Below are 22098 nucleotides of genomic sequence, written 5' to 3' on the forward strand. Positions count from 1 at the left end.
ATGATGATGTGTACGATGATTTGCTAAAAAGATTGATTAGTGCGCCATGGTGATGGTGATTTACTGAAAAGAGAATAAAGGATTAAGTAATAAATACTGAATAAGGCATAAGTGATACGTTCGTTACAGTTACTATTTTTTAAAAATAGTATTATTCAATAATAAAATTACCTGAAACCCCCTGAAACAAAAGGTTTATTAGCAGTTAAAAACAAATCATAAAATAAAACGCAAACATTACAAAAATACATCAAATTTTAATCTGAAATGATACCACTGCCTAAAGTGGCAAATAGCAAAATAGCAAGATTAAAATTTGATGCAATGTGGTAAATCTTACACCGTAACGCACCGTTCTAAGGTGATCTACCCACGTTACGGGACAACCCACGTTACGGGACATCGTGTCGTCATGTTGCAGTATCATATTAAAACTGTTTTATTTGGCTGTTTATATTGCATTTTTTGCACCGTATTCGACCCCTTGCAGAAATTTTTTGTCACACCACAATACCCACCAGTATGTTTGTTCCCACCAGTTTCAGCATACATTGGTTCGTTTCGCTGCTAGAAATTTTAAGCGTCGGTTACACTTTTTGGGTGGTGCATGGAATAATCGGTTTGTTTACTTGCTACTTTATTTGGTGTTTGACGTGTGAACAAATATTTTAGACGATTGAACATTTGCACGGTAATCTATAAAGCAAAGCAAGATGCAATAAACCACGTAGACCAAAATTTGGCAATCTCAAACACCCCCCTCCCCCCTCGTAGACTTTTGTGTGTGTGTGTGTGTGTGTGTGTATACAATCCATCGCCCACTGACCGGCAGTGCTTTTATGAAAGAAAAATGTCTGCGTCTATTGTTGATATGTGCTAATATATACAGGGTGTTTGGTTCCGGGTTTTGGATATTTTCAGGGCTGATAGGTCTTGATGAGAGATGAAAAAGTTCCCATGGAACATAGGGTCGGAAATCACTGCTAAGTGAGTTAATCACATTTTAAGTTTTTAATTTTTGGTTATCTTTGAAGTCCTATATCTACTAAACTATCAATCGTACAAACTTTATAAGCGCACGAATTGAAAGCTTATTACTTCTACTTTCTTAGTCTCTTGGACGTAAACTTTGTAAAAATAGTTTAAAAGGCCTTAAATTGAAAAATAATGTAAAATTGGTCAAAAAAATCGACTCTTTTTTGGACATTTTTGATGATTTAAATATGAAAATAAAGCTTCTGTTAAAAAAGTTCTTCTACAAAACATGCACGAACTTGTTCCCTAAAAATGTTTCTTTGACACCAAAACTCTATCTTTTGTAGTTAAGCCAAAAAATGTTTTTGAAAATAACGTTCCAAATTGCATTAACTTCATGCCAAAACAATGGTCATCACCCTATCCGTCGTGCGTTCGTGTGCTGTTGCTCCTCTCTCAAATAAAAACTCTCATTTTTGAGTAGCGCCCATGCCGCACAGGGACTGTGTTGGAAACACACATTTTTTTAAATTGCTCGTACGCTCACATTTTTGCATAATATCAATATTTTTCGGTATTTGAAGGTGGTTTATAAACCCAGTGAGGTTGCCATGTCGAAATTATTGCAAAATACATGCTCATGTGAGCGTACGAGCAATTTTAAAAATATGTGTGTTTCCAACACAGTCATGTGCGGCATGGATGTTTACTAAAAATGTGCAGGTCGAACACATTTTTGAGCGTAGCCGTTTTTGCGTGTCCACGGCATGAGGACGACTACTGCTGCTGGCTTGGCTGCTGGTGATGTCATCGCATACAGAAAACGAGCTCGCTCTTTGTCGCGTCACATCTCCGCCTGTGGAATCACTCGAGGCGGAGTTTGGATTTGCGCATACTAAGTGCGACGTGCAGTTAACTTGTTTTTCGACGGAGCGAAAGGAAAGTGTCGACGAAAGTGTATTTACAAGAGCAACCATTTAAATCCTTCGCACTCGTAGCTCTGCTGCGGTGCTGTTCAGATGGGGGGGTCTGTGCGTGCGGCAATTTTGAGCATGCACTTATTTGATGCATTTCATTTTTTTTGTATGATGTGCAAGGATAATGATTCTTCTTATTTCTTGCATAACATTCCCACTGGGACAGAGCCTGTTTCTCAGCTCAGTTGTAAAACATACAGCAATAAATTCCTTTGGAACCAATCATGGGGGATCCTTGGGAAATGATACCTTTGGGGAATCTAATCAATAAGTTGGACATTTTAGGAGAAGTTAGGGTTTCTTAAAGGACATTGGGGATTTTTAGGCGATATTGGGGAGGGTAAAGGGAACTTAGGAATCATGGGGGTCCTTGGGAAATGATACCTTTGGGAAATCTAATCAACAAGTTGGATATTTTAGGAGAAGTTGGGGATTCTTAAGGAACATTGGGGATTTTTAGGAGATATTGGGCATTTTTAAGGAACCTTGGGGATTTTTAAGGAACATTGGGGATTTTTAGTAGATATTGGGAAGGGGAAAAGGGAACTTAGGAATCATGGCGGTCCTTGAGAAATGATACCTTTGGGGAATCTAATCAACAAGTTGGATATTTTAGGAGAAGTTGAGGATTCTTAAGGAACATTGGGGATTTTTTAGAGATATTGGGCATTTTTAAGGAACCTTGGTGATTTTTAAGGAACATTTGGGATTTTTGGGAGATATTGGAAAGGGGAAAAGGGAACTTAGGAATCATGGGGGTCCTTGGGAAATGATACCTTTGGGGAATCTAATCAACAAGTTGGATATTTTAGGAGAAGTTGAGGATACTTAAGGAACATTGGGGATTTTTTAGAGATATTGGGCATTTTTAAGGAACCTTGGTGATTTTTAAGGAACATTTGGGATTTTTGGGAGATATTGGGAAGGGGAAAAGGGAATTTAGGAATCATGGGGGTCCTTGGGAAATGATACCTTTGGGGAATCTAATCAACAAGTTGGATATTTTAGGAGAAGTTGGGGATTCTTAAGGAACATTGGGGATTTTTAGGAGATATTGGGCATTTTTAAGGAACCTTGGGGATTTTTAAGGAACATTGGGGATTTTTAGGAGATATTGGGAAGGGGAAAAGGGAACTTAGGAATCATGGCGGTCCTTGAGAAATGATACCTTTGGGAAATCTAATCAACAAGTTGGATATTTTAGGAGAAGTTGGGGATTCTTAAGGAACATTGGGGAGTTTTAGGAGATATTGGGCATTTTTAAGGAACCTTGGGGATTTTTAAGGAACATTGGGGATTTTTAGTAGATATTGGGAAGGGGAAAAGGGAACTTAGGAATCATGGCGGTCCTTGAGAAATGATACCTTTGGGGAATCTAATCAACAAGTTGGATATTTTAGGAGAAGTTGAGGATTCTTAAGGAACATTGGGGATTTTTTAGAGATATTGGGCATTTTTAAGGAACCTTGGTGATTTTTAAGGAACATTTGGGATTTTTGGGAGATATTGGAAAGGGGAAAAGGGAACTTAGGAATCATGGGGGTCCTTGGGAAATGATACCTTTGGGGAATCTAATCAACAAGTTGGATATTTTAGGAGAAGTTGAGGATACTTAAGGAACATTGGGGATTTTTTAGAGATATTGGGCATTTTTAAGGAACCTTGGTGATTTTTAAGGAACATTTGGGATTTTTGGGAGATATTGGAAAGGGGAAAAGGGAACTTAGGAATCATGGGGGTCCTTGGGAAATGATACCTTTGGGGAATCTAATCAACAAGTTGGACATTTTAGGAGATATTGGGGATTTTTAAGGAACATTGGAGATTTTTAGGAGATATTGGGGCGGGTAAAGGGAACTTAGGAATCATGGGGGTCCTTGGGAAATGATACCTTTGGGGAATCTAATCAACAAGTTGGACATTTTAGGAGAAGTTAGGGTTTCTAAAAGGACATTGGGGATTTTTAGGCGATATTGGGGAGGGTAAAGGGAACTTAGGAATCATGGGGGTCCTTGGGAAATGATACCTTTGGTAAATCTAATCAACAAGTTGGATATTTTAGGAGAAGTTGGGGATTCTTAAGGAACTTTGGGGATTTTTGAGAGATATTGGGGAGGGTAAAGGGAACTTAGAAATCATGGAGGTACTTGGGAAATGATACCTTTGGGGAATCTAATCAACAAGATGGACATTTTAGAAGAAGTTGGGGTTTCTTAAAGGACATTGGGGATTTTCAGGAGATATTGGGAAGGGGAAAAGGGAACTTAGGAATCATGGCGGTCCTTGAGTAATGATACCTTTGGGGAATCTAATCAACAAGTTGGACATTTTAGGAGATATTGGGGATTTTTAAGGAACATTGGGGATTTTTAGGAGATATTGGGGCGGGTAAAGGAAACTTAGGAATCATGGGGGTCCTTGGGAAATGATACCTTTGGAGAATCTAATCAACAAGTTGGACATTTTAGGAGAAGTTGGGGATTCTTAAGGAACATTGGGGATTTTTAGGAGATATTGGGGATTTTTAAGGAACATTGGGGATTTTTAGGAGATATTGGGGCGAGTAAAGGAAACTTAGGAATCATGGGGTCCTTGGGAAATGATACCTTTGGGGAATCTAATCAACAAGTTGGATATTTTAGGAGAAGTTGGGGATTCTTAAGGAACATTGGGGATTTTTAGGAGATATTGGGCATTTTTAAGGAACCTTGGGGATTTTTAGGGGTAAAGGAAACTTAGGAATCATGGCGGTCCTTGAGAAATGATACCTTTGGGGAATCTTATCAACAAGTTGGACATTTTAGGAGAAGTTAGGGTTTCTTAAAGGACATTGGGGATTTTTAGGCGATATTGGGGAGGGTAAAGGGAACTTAGGAATCATGGGGGTCCTTTGGAAATGATACCTTTGGGGAATCTAATCAATAAGTTGGACACTAGGTTGGACATTTTAGGAGAAGTTGGGGTTTCTTAAAGGACATTGGGGATTTTTAGGAGAAATTGGGCATTTTTAAGGAACCTTGGGGATTTTTAAGGAACATTGGAGATTTTTAGGAGATATTGAGAAGGGAAAAAGGGAACTTAGGAATCATGGCGGTCCTTGAGAAATGATACCTTTGGGGAATCTAATCAACAAGTTGGACATTTTAGGAGATATTGGGGATTTTTAAGGAACATTGGGGATTTTTAGGAGATATTGGGGCGGGTAAAGGAAACTTAGGAATCATGGGGGTCCTTGGGAAATGATATCTTTGGGGAATCTAATCAACAAGTTGGACATTTTAGGAGATATTGGGGATTTTTAAGGAACATTGGGGATTTTTAGGAGATATTGGGGCGGGTAAAGGAAACTTAGGAATCATGGGGGTCCTTGGGAAATGATACCTTTGGAGAATCTAATCAACAAGTTGGACATTTTAGGAGAAGTTGGGGATTCTTAAGGAACATTGGGGATTTTTAGGAGATATCGGGCATTTTTATGGAACCTTGGGGATTTTTAGGAGATATTGGGGCGGGTAAAGGAAACTTAGGAATCATGGGGGTCCTTGGGAAATGATACCTTTGGGGAATCTAATCAATAAGTTGGACATTTTAGGAGATATTGGGGATTTTTAAGGAACATTGGGGATTTTTAGGAGATATTGGGGCGGGTAAAGGAAACTTAGGAATCATGGCGGTCCTTGAGAAATGATACCTTTGGGGAATCTTATCAACAAGTTGGACATTTTAGGAGAGTTAGGGTTTCTTAAAGGACATTGGGGATTTTTAGGCGATATTGGGCATTTTGATGGAACCTTGGGGATTTTTAGGAGATATTGGGGCGGGTAAAGGAAACTTAGGAATCATGGCGGTCCTTGAGAAATGATACCTTTGGGGAATCTTATCAACAAGTTGGACATTTTAGGAGAGTTAGGGTTTCTTAAAGGACATTGGGGATTTTTAGGCGATATTGGGCATTTTTATGGAACCTTGGGAATTTTTAGGAGATATTGGGGCGGGTAAAGGGAACTTAGGAATCATGGGGGTCCTTTGGAAATGATACCTTTGGGGAATCTAATCAATAAGTTGGACACTAGGTTGGACATTTTATGAGAAGTTGGGGTTTCTTAAAGGACATTGGGGATTTTTAGGAGATATTGGGCATTTTTAAGGAACCTTGGGGATTTTTAAGGAATATTGGGGATTTTTAGGAGATATTGAGAAGGGAAAAAGGGAACTTAGGAATCATGGCGGTCCTTGAGAAATGATACCTTTGGGGAATCTAATCAACAAGTTGGACATTTTAGGAGATATTGGGGATTTTTAAGGAACATTGGGGATTTTTAGGAGATATTGCGGCGGGTAAAGGAAACTTAGGAATCATGGCGGTCCTTGAGAAATGATATCTTTGGGGAATCTAATCAACAAGTTGGACATTTTAGGAGATATTGGGCATTTTTAAGGAACATTGGGGATTTTTAGGAGATATTGGGGCGGGTAAAGGAAACATAGGAATCATGGGGGTCCTTGGGAAATGATACCTTTGGGGAATCTAATCAACAAGTTGGACATTTTAGGAGATATTGGGGATTTTTAAGGAACATTGGGGATTTTTAGGAGATATTGGGGCGGGTAAAGGAAACTTAGGAATCATGGGGGTCTTTTGGAAATGATACCTTTGGAGAATCTAATCAACAAGTTGGACATTTTAGGAGAAGTTGGGGATTCTTAAGGAACATTGGGGATTTTTAGGAGATATTGGGCATTTTTATGGAACCTTGGGGATTTTTAGGAGATATTGGGGCGGGTAAAGGAAACTTAGGAATCATGGGGTCCTTGGGAAATGATACCTTTGGGGAATCTTATCAACAAGTTGGACATTTTAGGAGAAGTTAGGGTTTCTTAAAGGACATTGGGGATTTTTAGGCGATATTGGGGAGGGTAAAGGGAACTTAGGAATCATGGGGGTCTTTTGGAAATGATACCTTTGGGGAATCTAATCAATAAGTTGGACACTAGGTTGGACATTTTAGGAGAAGTTGAGGTTTCTTAAAGGACATTGGAGATTTTTAGGAGATATTGGGCATTTTTAAGGAACCTTGGGGATTTTTAGGAGATATTGGGGCGGGTAAAGGAAACTTAGGAATCATGGCGGTCCTTGAGAAATGATACCTTTGGGGAATCTTATCAACAAGTTGGACATTTTAGAAGAAGTTAGGGTTTCTTAAAGGACATTGGGGATTTTTAGGCGATATTGGGGAGGGTAAAGGGAACTTAGGAATCATGGGGGTCTTTTGGAAATGATACCTTTGGGGAATCTAATCAATAAGTTGGACACTAGGTTGGACATTTTAGGAGAAGTTGGGGTTTCTTAAAGGACATTGGGGATTTTTAGGAGATATTGGGCATTTTTAAGGAACCTTGGGGATTTTTAAGGAACATTGGGGATTTTTAGGAGATATTGAGAAGGGAAAAAGGGAACTTAGGAATCATGGCGGTCCTTGAGAAATGATACCTTTGGGGAATCTAATCAACAAGTTGGACATTTTAGGAGATATTGGGGATTTTTAGGAGATATTGGGGCGGGTAAAGGAAACTTAGGAATCATGGGGTCCTTGGGAAATGATACCTTTGGGGAATCTAATCAACAAGTTGGACATTTTAGGAGATATTGGGGATTTTTAAGGAACATTGGGGATTTTTAGGAGATATTGGGGCGGGTAAAGGAAACTTAGGAATCATGGGGGTCCTTGGGAAATGATACCTTTGGGGAATCTAATCAACAAGTTGGACATTTTAGGAGATATTGGGGATTTTTAAGGAACATTGGGGATTTTTAGGAGATATTGGGGCGGGTAAAGGAAACTTAGGAATCATGGGGGTCCTTGGGAAATGATACCTTTGGGGAATCTAATCAACAAGTTGGACATTTTAGGAGATATTGGGGATTTTTAAGGAACATTGGGGATTTTTAGGAGATATTGGGGCGGGTAAAGGAAACTTAGGAATCATGGGGGTCCTTGGGAAATGATACCTTTGGAGAATCTAATCAACAAGTTGGACATTTTAGGAGATATTGGGGATTTTTAAGGAACATTGGGGATTTTTAGGAGATATTGGGGCGGGTAAAGGAAACTTAGGAATCATGGGGGTCCTTGGGAAATGATACCTTTGGAGAATCTAATCAACAAGTTGGATATTTTAGGAGAAGTTGGGGATTCTTAAGGAACATTGGGGATTTTTAGGAGATATTGGGCATTTTTAAGGAACCTTGGGGATTTTTAGGAGATATTGGGGAGGGTAAAGGGAACTTAGGAATCATGGGGGTCTTTTGGAAATGATACCTTTGGGGAATCTAATCAATAAGTTGGACACTAGGTTGGACATTTTAGGAGAAGTTGGGGTTTCTTAAAGGACATTGGGGATTTTTAGGAGATATTGGGCATTTTTAAGGAACCTTGGGGATTTTTAAGGAACATTGGGGATTTTTAGGAGATATTGAGAAGGGGAAAAGGGAACTTAGGAATCATGGCGGTTCTTGAGAAATGATACCTTTGGGGAATCTAATCAACAAGTTGGACATTTTAGGAGATATTGGGGATTTTTAGGAGATATTGGGGCGGGTAAAGGAAACTTAGGAATCATGGGGTCCTTGGGAAATGATACCTTTGTGGAATCTAAACAACAAGTTGAATATTTTAGGAGAAGTTGGGGATTCTTAAGGAACATTGGGGATTTTTAGGAGATATTGGGGAGGGTAAAGGGAACTTAGAAATCATGGAGATCCTTGGGAAATGATACCTTTGGGGAATCTAATCAACAAGATGGAAATTTTAGAAGAAGTTGGGATTTCTTAAAGGACATTGGGGATTTTTAGGAGATATTGGGAAGGGGAAAAGGGAACTTAGGAATCATGGCGGTCCATGAGAAATGATACCTTTGGGGAATCTAATCAACAAGTTGAACATTTTAGGAGAAGTTGGGGATTCTTAAGGGACATTGGGGATTTTTAGGAGATATTGGGGATTTTTAATGAACATTGGGGATTTTTAGGCGATATTGGGGAGACTAAAGGGAACTTAGGAATCAAGGAGGTCCTTGGGAAATGATACCTTTTTGGAATCTAATCAACAAGTTGGCCATTTCAGGAGATATTGAGGATTTTTAAGGAACATTGGAGATTTTTAGGAGATATTGAGAAAAGGGAAAAGGGAACTTAGGAATCATGGCGGTCCTTGAGAAATGATACCTTTGGGGAATCTAATCAACAAGTTGATCATTTTAGGAGATATTGGGGATTTTTAAGGAACATTGGGGATTTTTACGAGATATTGGGGATTTTTAAGGAACATTGGGGATTTTTAGGAGATATTGGGGCGGGTTAGGGGAACTTAGGAATCATGGGGGTCCTTGGGAAATGATACCTTTGGGGAATCTAATCGACAAGTCGGACAGTTTAGGAGATATTGGGAATTCTTTAAGAACATTGGGGATTTTTAGGGAATATAGGGGATTTTAAAGGAACATTGGGGATTTTTAAGGAACATTGGGGATTTTAGGAGATATTGGGGCGGGTAAAAGGAACTTAGGAATCTTGGGGGTCCTTGGGAAATGATACCTTTAGGGAATCTATTGGACAAGTAGGACATTTTAGGAGAAGTTGAGGATTCTTAAGGAACATTGGGGATTTTTAGGAGATATTGGGGATTTATAAGGAACATTGGGGATTTTTAAGGAACATTGGGGATTTTTAGGAGATATTGGGAAGGGAAAAGAGAACTTAAGAATCATGGGGGTCCTTGAGATATGATACCTTTGGGGAATCTAATCAACAAGTTGGACATTTTAGGAGATATTGGGAATTTTTAAGGAACATTGGGGATTTTTAGGAGATATTAGGGCGGGTAAAGGAAACTTAGGAATCATGGGGGTTAAGGTGGCCCACACTTATATGAAAAACAAACATTTCGATAAATGCCAAGTCTTACCTCCTAAATCAGTTGTTTTGGACTCCCAGAAGCAACGTTCAAAATTTGAGCAAAATCGGTTGAGACTAAGGGGGCGCTCAAACGCTTGAAGTTTGTATGGGAAAACTTGGCCAAATGTATGCAGAAATAAATTTTCGAATTTTGCCGCTAGGTGGCGCTGTAAGCGTTCAATAATCAAACCCTTTGGTATTATTGTAGGTGACTATATGCGAAACAACTTTGTCGAAGACCACAAGGTGATCCAACGTCTGTGAAAAAAGTTATACCCTAGGAAAAGTGAGGACAAACTTTATTTTTATTTTTCCAATAAATGTAAAGGAATAATATCAATAATAAAATCTAAATACTTTGCCTCACTTTTCCTAGGGTATAACTCGCAGCCGTCGGATCACTTCGCGGTCTTCGACAAAGTTCTCTGGCATATAGGCACCCACAATAATACCAAAGGGTTTGATTATTGAACGCTTACAGCGCCACCTAGCGGCAAAATTCGAAAATTTAAAATTTCTGCATACATTTGGCCAAGTTTTCCCATACAAACTTCAAGCGTTTTGAGCGCCCCCTTAGGCTCAACCGAATTTGCACAAATTTTGAACGTAGCTTCTGGGAGTCCAAAACAACTGATTTAGGAGGCAAGACTTGGTATTTTTCGAAATTTTTGTTTTTCATATAAGTGTGGGCCACCCTAATGGGGGTCCTTGAGAAATGTTACCTTAGGGGAATCTAATCAACAAGTTGGACATTTTAGGAGAAGTTGGGGTTTCTTAAAGGACATTTGGGATTTCTAGGCGATATTGGGGAGGGTAAAGGGAACTTAGGAATCATGGCGGTCCTTGAGAAATGATACCTTTGGGGAATCTAATCAACAAGTTGGACATTTTAGGAGATATTGGGGATTTTTAGGGAACATTGGGGATTTTTAGGAGATATTGGGGCGGGTAAAGGGAACTTAGGAACCATGGGGGTCCTTGGGAAATGATACCTTTGGGGAATCTAATCAACAAGTTGGATATTTTAGGAGAAGTTGGGGATTCTTAAGGGACATTGGGGATTTTTAGGAGATATTGGGGATTTTTAAGGAACATTGTGGATTTTTAGGCTATATTGGGGAGGTTAAAGGGAACTTAGGAATCATGGAGGTCCTTGGGAAATGATACCTTTTTGGAATCTAATCAACAAGTTGGCCATTTTAGGAGATATTGGGGATTTTTAGGAAACATTAGGGATTTTAAGGAGATATTGGGGCGGGTAAAGTGAACTTAGGAACCATGGGGGTCCTTGGGAAATGATACCTTTGGGGAATCTAATCGACAAGTCGGACATTTTAGGAGAAGTTGGGGATTCTTAAGGAACATTGAGGATTTTTAGGAGATATTGGGGATTTATAAGGAACATTGGGGATTTTTAGGAGATGTTGGGGCGGGAAAACGGAACTTAGGAATCATGGGGGTCCTTGAAATATGATACCTTTGGGGAATCTAATCAAAAAGTTGGCCATTTTAGGAGAAGTTGGGGATTCTTAATGGACATTGTGGATTTTTAGGAGATATTGGGGATTTTTAAGGAACATTGGGGATTTTTAGGTGATATTGGGGAGGTTAAAGGGAACTTAGGAATCATGGAGGTCCTTGGGAAATGATACCTTTTTGGAATCTAATCAACAAGTTGGCCATTTTAGGAGATATTGGGGATTTTTAAGGAACATTGGGGATTTTTAGGAGATATTGGGAATGGGAAAAGGGAACTTAGGAATCATGGGGGTCCTTGAGATATGATACCTTTGGGGAATCTTATCAACAAGTTGGACATTTTAGGAGAAGTTGGGGATTCTTAAGGGACATTGGTCATTTTTAGGAGATATTGGGGTGGGTAATGGGAACTTAGGAATCATGGGGGTCCTTGAGAAATGATAACTTTGGGGAATCTAATCAACAAGTTGGATATTTAAGGAGAAGTTGGGGACTCTTAAGGAACCCAAGGGATTTTTAGAAGATATTGGGGAGGGTAAAGGGAACTAAGGGATTATGGGGGTCCTTGGGAAATGAAACCTTTGAGGAATCTAATCAACATGTTGGACATTTTAGGAGATTTCGGGGATTTTTAAGGAACGTTGGGGATTTTGAGGAGATATTGGGGAGGTTAAAGGGAACTTAGGAATCATGGGCTTCCTTGGGAAATGATACCTTTGGGAAATCTAATTAACAAGTTGTACATTTTAGGAGAAGTTGGGGATTCTCAAGGAATATTGGGATTTTTTAGGAGATTTTGGGGATTTTTAAGGAACATTGAAGATTTTTAAGGAACATTGGGGATTTTTAGAAGATATTGGAGATTTTAAAGATACTTTGGGGATTTTCAGGAGATATTGGAGATTATTCATGACGTTGGGGATTTTTAGGAGATATTGGGAACTTTATAAGGAGCGTTGGGAATTGTATGAGATATTTGGGAGGGTAATCGGAACTTACGAATCATGGGGGTCCTTGGGAAATGATACCTTTGGGATTCGTTAGATTTAGTTGGACATTTTAGGAGAAGCTGGGGATGCTTCAAGAACATTGGAAATTTTGAGGAGATATTGGAGATTTTTAATGAATGTTGGGGCTTTTTAGAAGATATAGGGCATTTTTTAAGGAATTTTGGGGCTTTTGAGAAGATATTGGAGATTTTTTTAGGAACGATTGGGATTTTAGGAGATATTGGGGAGGGTAAGGCGAACTTAGGAATTATGAGGGTCTGCATGGGAAATGATACCTTTGGGGAACCCAAGCAACTAGTTGATCATTTTAGCAGAAGTAGAGGATTTTTTAAGAAACATTGGTAATTTTTAGGAGATATTGGAAAGGGTAAAGGAAACATAGGAATCATCATCCCCAATGTCCCTTAAGAATCCCCAACTTCTCCTAAAATGGCCAACTGGTTGATTAGATTCCCCAAAGGTATCATTTCCCAAGGATCCCCATGATTCCTAAGTTCCCTTTACCAGCCCCAATATCGCCTAAAAATCCCCAATGTCCCTTAATAATCCCCAACTTCTCCTAAGAAGACCCCCATGATTCCTAAGTTCCCTTTTCCCCTTCTCAATATCTCCTAAAAATCCCCAATGTTCCTTAAAAATCCCCAAAGTTCCTTGAAAAATCCCAATATCTCCTAAAAATCCCCAATGTTCCTTAAGAATCCTCAACTTCTCCTGAAATGTCCGACTTGTCGATTAGATTCCCCAAAGGTATCATTTCACAAGGACCCCCATGGTTTCTAAGTTCCCTTTACCCGCCCCGATATCTCCTAAAAATCCCCAATGTTCCTTAAAAATCCCAAATATTTCGTAAAAGTCCCCAATGTTCCTTAAAAATCCTCAATATCTCCTAAAACGGCCAACTTGTTGATTAGATTCCCCTCTCTCTCTCTTCTTGGCGTAACGTCCTCACTGGGACAAAGCCTGCATCTCAGCTATGAGCACTTCCACCGTTATTAACTGAGAGCTTCCTCTGCCAATGACCATTTTGCATGTGTATATCGTGTGGCAGGCACGAAGATACTCTATGCCCAAGGAAGTCTAGGAAATTTCCTTTACGAAAAGATCCTGGACCGACCGGGAATCGAACCCGTCACCTTCAGCATGGTCATGCTGAACACCCGTGCGTTTACCGCCTCGGCTATATGAGCCCAATTAGATTCCCCAAAGGTATCATTTCTCAAGGACCGCCATGATTCCAAAGTTCCCTTTTCCCCTTCCCAATATCTCCTAAAAATCCCCAATGTTCCTTAAAATCCCCAAGGTTCCTTAAAAATGCCCAATATCTCCTAAAAATCTCCAATGTTCCATAAGAATCCCCAACTTCTCCTAAAATGTCCGACTTGTCGATTAGATTCCCCAAAGGTATCATATCCCAAGGACCTTCATGATTCCTAAGTTTCCTTTACCCTCCCCAATATCGCCTAAAAATCCCCAATGTCCCTTAAGAATCCCCAACTTCTCCTAAAATGTCCAACTTGTTGATAAGATTCCCCAAAGGTATCATATCTCAAGGACCCCCATGATTCCTAAGTTCCCTTTTCCCATTCCCAATATCTCCTAAAAATCCCCAATGTTCCTTAAAAATCCCCAATATCTCCTAAAATGGCCAACTTGTTGATTAGATTCCAAAAAGGTATCATTTCCCAAGGACCTCCATGATTCCTAAGTTCCCTTTAACCTCCCCAATATCACCTAAAAATCCCCAATGTTCCTTAAAAATCCCCAATATCTCCTAAAAATCCACAATGTCCATTAAGAATCCCCAACTTCTCCTAAAATGGCCAACTTTTTGATTAGATTCCCCAAAGGTATCATATTTCAAGGACCCCCATGATTCCTAAGTTCCGTTTTCCCTTCCCAATATCTCCTAAAAATCCCAAGCAACTAGTTGATCATTTTAGCAGAAGTAGAGGATTTTTTAAGAAACATTGGTAATTTTTAGGAGATATTGGAAAGGGTAAAGGAAACATAGGAATCATCATCCCCAATGTCCCTTAAGAATCCCCAACTTCTCCTAAAATGGCCAACTGGTTGATTAGATTCCCCAAAGGTATCATTTCCCAAGGATCCCCATGATTCCTAAGTTCCCTTTACCAGCCCCAATATCGCCTAAAAATCCCCAATGTCCCTTAATAATCCCCAACTTCTCCTAAGAAGACCCCCATGATTCCTAAGTTCCCTTTTCCCCTTCTCAATATCTCCTAAAAATCCCCAATGTTCCTTAAAAATCCCCAAAGTTCCTTAAAAAATCCCAATATCTCCTAAAAATCCCCAATGTTCCTTAAGAATCCTCAACTTCTCCTGAAATGTCCGACTTGTCGATTAGATTCCCCAAAGGTATCATTTCACAAGGACCCCCATGGTTTCTAAGTTCCCTTTACCCGCCCCGATATCTCCTAAAAATCCCCAATGTTCCTTAAAAATCCCAAATATTTCGTAAAAGTCCCCAATGTTCCTTAAAAATCCTCAATATCTCCTAAAACGGCCAACTTGTTGATTAGATTCCCCTCTCTCTCTCTTCTTGGCGTAACGTCCTCACTGGGACAAAGCCTGCATCTCAGCTATGAGCACTTCCACCGTTATTAACTGAGAGCTTCCTCTGCCAATGACCATTTTGCATGTGTATATCGTGTGGCAGGCACGAAGATACTCTATGCCCAAGGAAGTCTAGGAAATTTCCTTTACGAAAAGATCCTGGACCGACCGGGAATCGAACCCGTCACCTTCAGCATGGTCATGCTGAACACCCGTGCGTTTACCGCCTCGGCTATATGAGCCCAATTAGATTCCCCAAAGGTATCATTTCTCAAGGACCGCCATGATTCCAAAGTTCCCTTTTCCCCTTCCCAATATCTCCTAAAAATCCCCAATGTTCCTTAAAATCCCCAAGGTTCCTTAAAAATGCCCAATATCTCCTAAAAATCTCCAATGTTCCATAAGAATCCCCAACTTCTCCTAAAATGTCCGACTTGTCGATTAGATTCCCCAAAGGTATCATATCCCAAGGACCTTCATGATTCCTAAGTTTCCTTTACCCTCCCCAATATCGCCTAAAAATCCCCAATGTCCCTTAAGAATCCCCAACTTCTCCTAAAATGTCCAAATTGTTGATAAGATTCCCCAAAGGTATCATTTCTCAAGGACCGCCATGATTCCTAAGTTCCCTTTACCCGCCCCAATATCTCCTAAAAATCCCCAATGTTCCTTAAAATCCCCAAGGTTCCTTAAAAATGCCCAATATCTCCTAAAAATCTCCAATGTTCCTTAAGAATCCCCAACTTCTCCTAAAATGTCCGACTTGTCGATTAGATTCCCCAAAGGTATCATATCCCAAGGACCCCCATGATTCCTAAGTTTCCTTTACCCTCCCCAATATCGCCTAAAAATCCCCAATGTCCCTTAAGAATCCCCAACTTCTCCTAAAATGTCCAACTTGTTGATAAGATTCCCCAAAGGTATCATATCCCGAGGACCCTCATGATTTCTTTACCCTCCCCAATATCGCCTAAAAATCCCTAATGTCCCTTAAGAATCCCCAACCTCTCCTAAAATGTCCGACTTGTCGATAAGATTCCCCAAAGGTATCATATCCCAAGGACCCCCATGATTCCTAAGTTCCCTTTACCCGCCCCAATATCTCCTAAAAATCCCCAATGTTCCTTAAGAATCCCCAATATCTCCTAAAAATCCCCATTGTCCCTTAAGAATCCCAAACTTCTCCTAAAATGTCCAACTTGTTGATTGGATTCCCCAAAGGCATCATTTCCCAGAGACCCCCATGGTTCCTAAGTTTCCTTTATCCGCCCAATATCTCTTAAATTCCCCAATGTTCCTTAAAAATCCCCAATGTTCCTTATAAATCCCCAATATCTCCTAAAAATCCCCAATGTTCCTTAAGAATCCCCAACTTCTCCTAAAATGTCCTACTTGTTGATTAGATTCCCCAAAGGTATCATTTCTCAAGGACCGCCATGATTCCTAAGTTCCCTTTTCCCCTTCCCAATATCTCCTGAAAATCCCCAATGTTCCTTAAAAATCCCCAAGGTTCCTTAAAAATGCCCAATATCTCCTAAAAATCCCCAATGTTCCTTATAATCCCCAATATCTCTTAAAATGGCCAACTTGTTGATTAGATTCCAAAAAGGTATCATTTCCCAAGGACCTCCATGATTCCTAAGTTCCCTTTAACCTCCCCAATATAGCCTAAAAATCCACAATGTTCCTTAAAAATCCCCAATATCTCCTAAAAATCCCCAATGTCCCTTAAGAATCCCCAACTTCTCCTAAAATATCCAACTTGTTGATTAGATTCCCCAAAGGTATCATTTCCCATGGACCCCCATGATTCCTAAGTTTCCTTTACCCGCCCCAATATCTCCTAAAAATCCCCAATGTTCCTTAAAAATTCTCAATATCTCCTAAAATGTCCAGCTTGTTGATTACATTCCCCAAAGTTATCATTTCCTAAGGACCCCCATGATTCCTAAGTTCCCTTTACCCTCCCCAATATCGCCTAAAAATCCCCAATGTCCCTTAAGAAACCCCAACTTCTCCTAAAATGTCCAACTTGTTGATTAGATTCCCCAAAGGTATCATTTCCCAAGGACCCCCATGGTTCCTAAGTTTCCTTTACCCGCCCCAATATCTCCTAAAAATCCCCAATGTTCCTTAAAAATCCCCAATATGTCCTAAAATGTCCAACTTGTTGATTAGATTCCCCAAAGGTATCATTTCTCATGGACCGTCATGATTCCTAAGTTTCCTTTACCCGCCCCAATATCTCCTAAAAATCCCCAATGTTCCTTAAAAATTCCCAATATCTCCCTTTTGGCAACCCTGGTATTGTATGGTGGTAGCTTTTTTGTGATTTTTTAATAGGTATTTTATTTTCTCAGTGAAAAATACCGTTTAAAATTGTGTTTCCGGCGCAATAGTGAAGTTTGTACACCCGGTAAAGTTTTGGACGTCGATGAGGAGCAAAATTGCGAGCATTCTGCATTCTTTTTATCATAAGAATTTCGGTGACAATTTGCTAAGGAATCCTTGCCGTATTCGGTGCTCGATTGATTTCGAGCAGTTTAGTACACCAGTCATCCACAATTGCTTCTCTTGTCTCTCCGTCACATGTATAGCCTTTGTTGAGTCGTATCTATTGTGTTAACACGATGTTCGTAGTCTTTGTTCGTTATAGCATGTAAACAAATTTCGTCAAGATGTCCGAGAATGGTGATACTGAGGATACGATAGTCTGTTCTATCTGCAAAAAACAAGAATTGGATGCAGCCAAAGTCATAGAGTGCTCGGTATGTTTCAACAGCATGCATTTTCGATGTAAACGTATCTTCGGCACTGGGATCGCAAGGACGCGGCAGCAGTCAACATTTGTCTGTTCACCCAGTTGTGCCGAGATCTACGGTCGTACGAATGAATCTCCTGGGTTCGATAAGCTGATAACAGAGTTGAATGAGTCAGTGAGGGCTTCAATCAAGCAAGAAATGGAAGTCGTGAATGCAAAGATCGACGCATCTCAGCAGTCAATGATGAAGGAGTTACATTCAATCACAAACCGTTTCGCAGAGCTGAAAGCTGAAAATGACAATTTGAAACGGACTGTCGCTTCGTTGACCGAAAAATAGACTTGTAGACTTGTAGACTCAATGGTTACTCTTGAAGTTGAAGTTGACAGAGCATCTCGCGTAGCTTCAGAAAAGAATGCTGTTATCTTGGGCTTGCCAATGAATGAGAATGAGGACACCATGGAGGTTTTTCGAGAAGTGTGCAGTTCTGTGTCATGTGATTTACCTGAAAACTCCGTGATATCTGCTAAGCGAATGGTTTCTAAGGATGGAAAAGGGGGAAATCCTCCTATTAAAATCGTGTTCTCCGACACTGTCTCAAAGGAGCGATTCTTTTCGAGTAAAAAACAGCATGGCAGGCTGCTAACTTCGGCTGTGAATGGTATGCGAGTAAACGGGAAACCTGGTAGCGTTATAGTACGAGATGAGCTATCTCTCTTTGGACTGTCTATGCTGAGAGAAGTACGTGGGATGCAAGATTCGCTCGAAATAAAATATGTATGGCCTGGCCGAGGAGGTGTTATCCTCGTTAAACGGAGCGACAATGCGAAAGTGCAAACAATACGGAATCGCCGAGATATTGAGCGCCTAGGACAACAGTTCAGTAAGCGAAGTTTATCAGAGTCTTCTCCAGGAAATCTAAACCGATCAGCAGTAAATGAACCCCTGTCAAAGCGTACCTGCACATGATAAATTCTTAGTATCACCAACTCTCATTGTATTTATTTTTATATCTATATATATATATAAATTTGTATTGTAATTTCTAGCATGTTTTCAAATTCTTATTTCGAATCTTTTTCATCTTTTTGTGAGTCGAAACAGAAAAATTCAAATGAAAATTCTTTCAAAGTATTGCAAATAAATATCAGAGGATTAAATGATCTCAAGAAGTTTGATTATTTGTTAGAATGTATTGATTCCTGCAAGGTGAGAATTGACGTTATAGTTATCTGCGAAACATGGTTGAAAGATGATAGAGTAGGTATGTATGAAATTGATGGTTATCGTTCCGTGTTTGTCTGTAGATCCGAATCTAGTGGAGGTGGTTTAGCAGTATACGCAAGAATTGAGCATCAAACGCATTTCAAATCAGTTCAAAATATTCCAGAATTCCATCATGTCCATCTTGAAGTAACCAATATGTCTCGGTTGTTACACCTGCATGCTTTTTATAGACCCCCATCTCAGAGTCATGGTCCATTTCTCAAGAAATTAGAAGATATTATAGCAAGTTGTCCTGCAAGTAGTGACTGTTTGGTAGTCGGTGATATCAATATACCAGTAAACAGATCTGATGTAGCGATGGTAAAAGAATACCAATCCCTGATAACTTCGTATAACTTTGTCATTACGAACGAGTACGCGACCCGGCCTGCATCTGGATCAATACTCGATCATTCTCTTTGCTCCAATAGCTTACTACAACGTGTACACAACGACACTATTTTTCAGAATGTTAGTGACCATAACTTCATTATAACTACGATTAGCTGTTCATTCAAATCAATTCGTACAAAACTGGAGAAGACAATAATAAATCACCGTAAGGTCCATGATGAGTTTTCTCAGTTTTTGTTGAATATACCGCCAGAACTAACACCTTCTGAAAAGCTTTTCAAAATTACCAATGAATATAAATCAATAAAACTACGGAATTCAAAGAAAGTTACTATCGACGCAAAGCTGAAATCTCCATTGTGTCCGTGGATGAACGTTGATATTTGGAAGTTATGCAAAATAAAAGATAATTTGTTAACACGATCTAGACAGTCCCCGAGTAACGATAGGATAAAAGCGTTGTTAAAACATGTATCTAACAAACTGGTGAAAGCCAAACGTTCTGCTAAAAACCAATATTTCGAGAATTTGTTAAACACACCTAATCATAAACTGCTGTGGAGTCGACTGAATGAATTACTTGGTCGGAGTGTTAAGCAGCACAACATCACAGAACTCGAACGGAACGAACAAAAACTCGTGGGTGATGCCACGATAAGTGCGGCATTTAATGAATATTTTTGCTCCATTGGATCCGATCTAGCCTCCAGAATTAAATCCGATAGGGACATCTTGAAGTTCAACTCTATAAAAATAAATAGTGCATCTATGTTTTTAAGACCAGCGTCTACATCCGAGGTGATACTTCTTATAAACTTACTTAAATCAAATAAAGCGCGAGGCCCAGATGACTTTCCAGCAGACTTGGTAAAATATCATCACCAATACTTTGCCCAGTTACTACGAGATGTTTTCAACGAATCTATCGAAACAGGCGTTTATCCAGAATTCCTGAAGGTGGCCAGAGTAGTTCCAATATTCAAAAAGGGAGATAGGAAGAATGCTGAAAATTATCGTCCGATTGCTGTGCTGTCCATTTTTAACAAAATAATAGAGCAGCTCCTGGCTACCCGTATAAATGACTTTTTCGATCATCACAACATCTTATATAACATGCAGTACGGGTTTAGATCCGGTTCCAGTACCTCAAATGCACTTTGTGAGCTTGTGGAATCTTTATATTCATCATTTGAAAAACGTAACATGGTTGGAGCCGTCTTCATTGACCTGAAAAAGGCCTTCGATACACTGGATCACGAAGTGCTGCTTTCCAAGCTTGCAGCCTATGGCGTTCGTGGTCAGGCAAATAATCTTCTTCGCAGCTATTTGTCAGAGAGAAAACAGTTTGTCATAGTAAATGGAGTCGCTAGCAGTACAATGAGCATTCCAATCGGAGTACCGCAGGGTAGTAACCTGGGACCGCTTTTGTTCCTAGTATATATGAACGATTTGCCTAATATAAATCTTAAAGGCGTGGTAAGACTATTCGCAGATGATACATCCATTTTCTACGAAGGTAAAACCCAGGCTGAAATAATATCTGCCGCGGAAGATGACTTGCGTATCCTCAAAAGCTATTTTACGACGAACATGCTCTCATTAAATATTTCTAAAACAAAGTTTATGTTATTTAGATCGACTCACAAATTGATTTTGAACCCTGTTGGGCTGACTGTAGACGGAGAAATTGTGCCATATGTTGATAGTTTCAAATATCTCGGCTTAATAATGGATTCTAGATTAACTTGGCAAAATCACATTGATCAATTATCAATCACACTCTCAAAAATGTGTGGTTTGATACGGAAACTGACCGAATTTGTACCCTTCAAAGCTTTGAAAAACCTATATTATGCATTCTTTCATTCCCATCTCCAGCATCTCACTATCATCTGGGGATGTGCTACTAATGAACGTGTAAAACAGATTCAAGTTTTACAAAATAGGTGCCTTAAGATGATACAAAAGCTACCTCATTTGCACTCGTCTGCTCTTCTTTTCACAGATAGTAGATTGTCTCCTCTTCCGGTTCGCGCTTTGTACCACCATCAATTGTTGATCTATACGCACGCTGTAATGCATCGGCAGGATCTACTTACGAATATGAATTTTCCAAGAACAACGCACAACCATCGAACACGGCGAGCCGATCACCTACCTATTCCTAAAGTCAGAACCAATTACGGAAAAAGAAAACTTGGTTATCTTGGACCTATCTTACTCAACAGATTACCTTCGACGCTTAGAAATTGTGTACCACCACCAAAATTCAAAAAAGAATTGAAAACTTATATAAAAACCAATGTAACATTATATCTAAATTAAATAGCCACCTACAATTAATTTATTATAGGTATTGCCATCTAAGCCCCCTTAAAAGAGCTTAAAGCTCACTGGGGGTAATGTCAATGTATGTTGAATATTTGTGTAAATAAATGTATAAATGTAAAAAAAAAAAAAAAAAAAAAAATGTCCAGCTTGTTGATTACATTCCCCAAAGTTATCATTTCCTAAGGACCCCCATGATTCCTAAGTTCCCTTTACCCTCCCCAATATCGCCTAAAAATCCCCAATGTCCCTTAAGAAACCCCAACTTCTCCTAAAATGTCCAACTTGTTGATTAGATTCCCCAAAGGTATCATTTCCCAAGGACCCCCATGATTCCTAAGTTTCCTTTACCCGCCCCAATATCTCCTAAAAATCCCCACTGTTCCTTAAAAATCCCCAATATCTCCTAAAATGTCCAA

The sequence above is a fragment of the Aedes albopictus genome, chromosome 3, assembly GCF_035046485.1.
Source record: "Aedes albopictus strain Foshan chromosome 3, AalbF5, whole genome shotgun sequence".
NCBI lineage: Eukaryota > Metazoa > Arthropoda > Insecta > Diptera > Culicidae > Aedes > Aedes albopictus.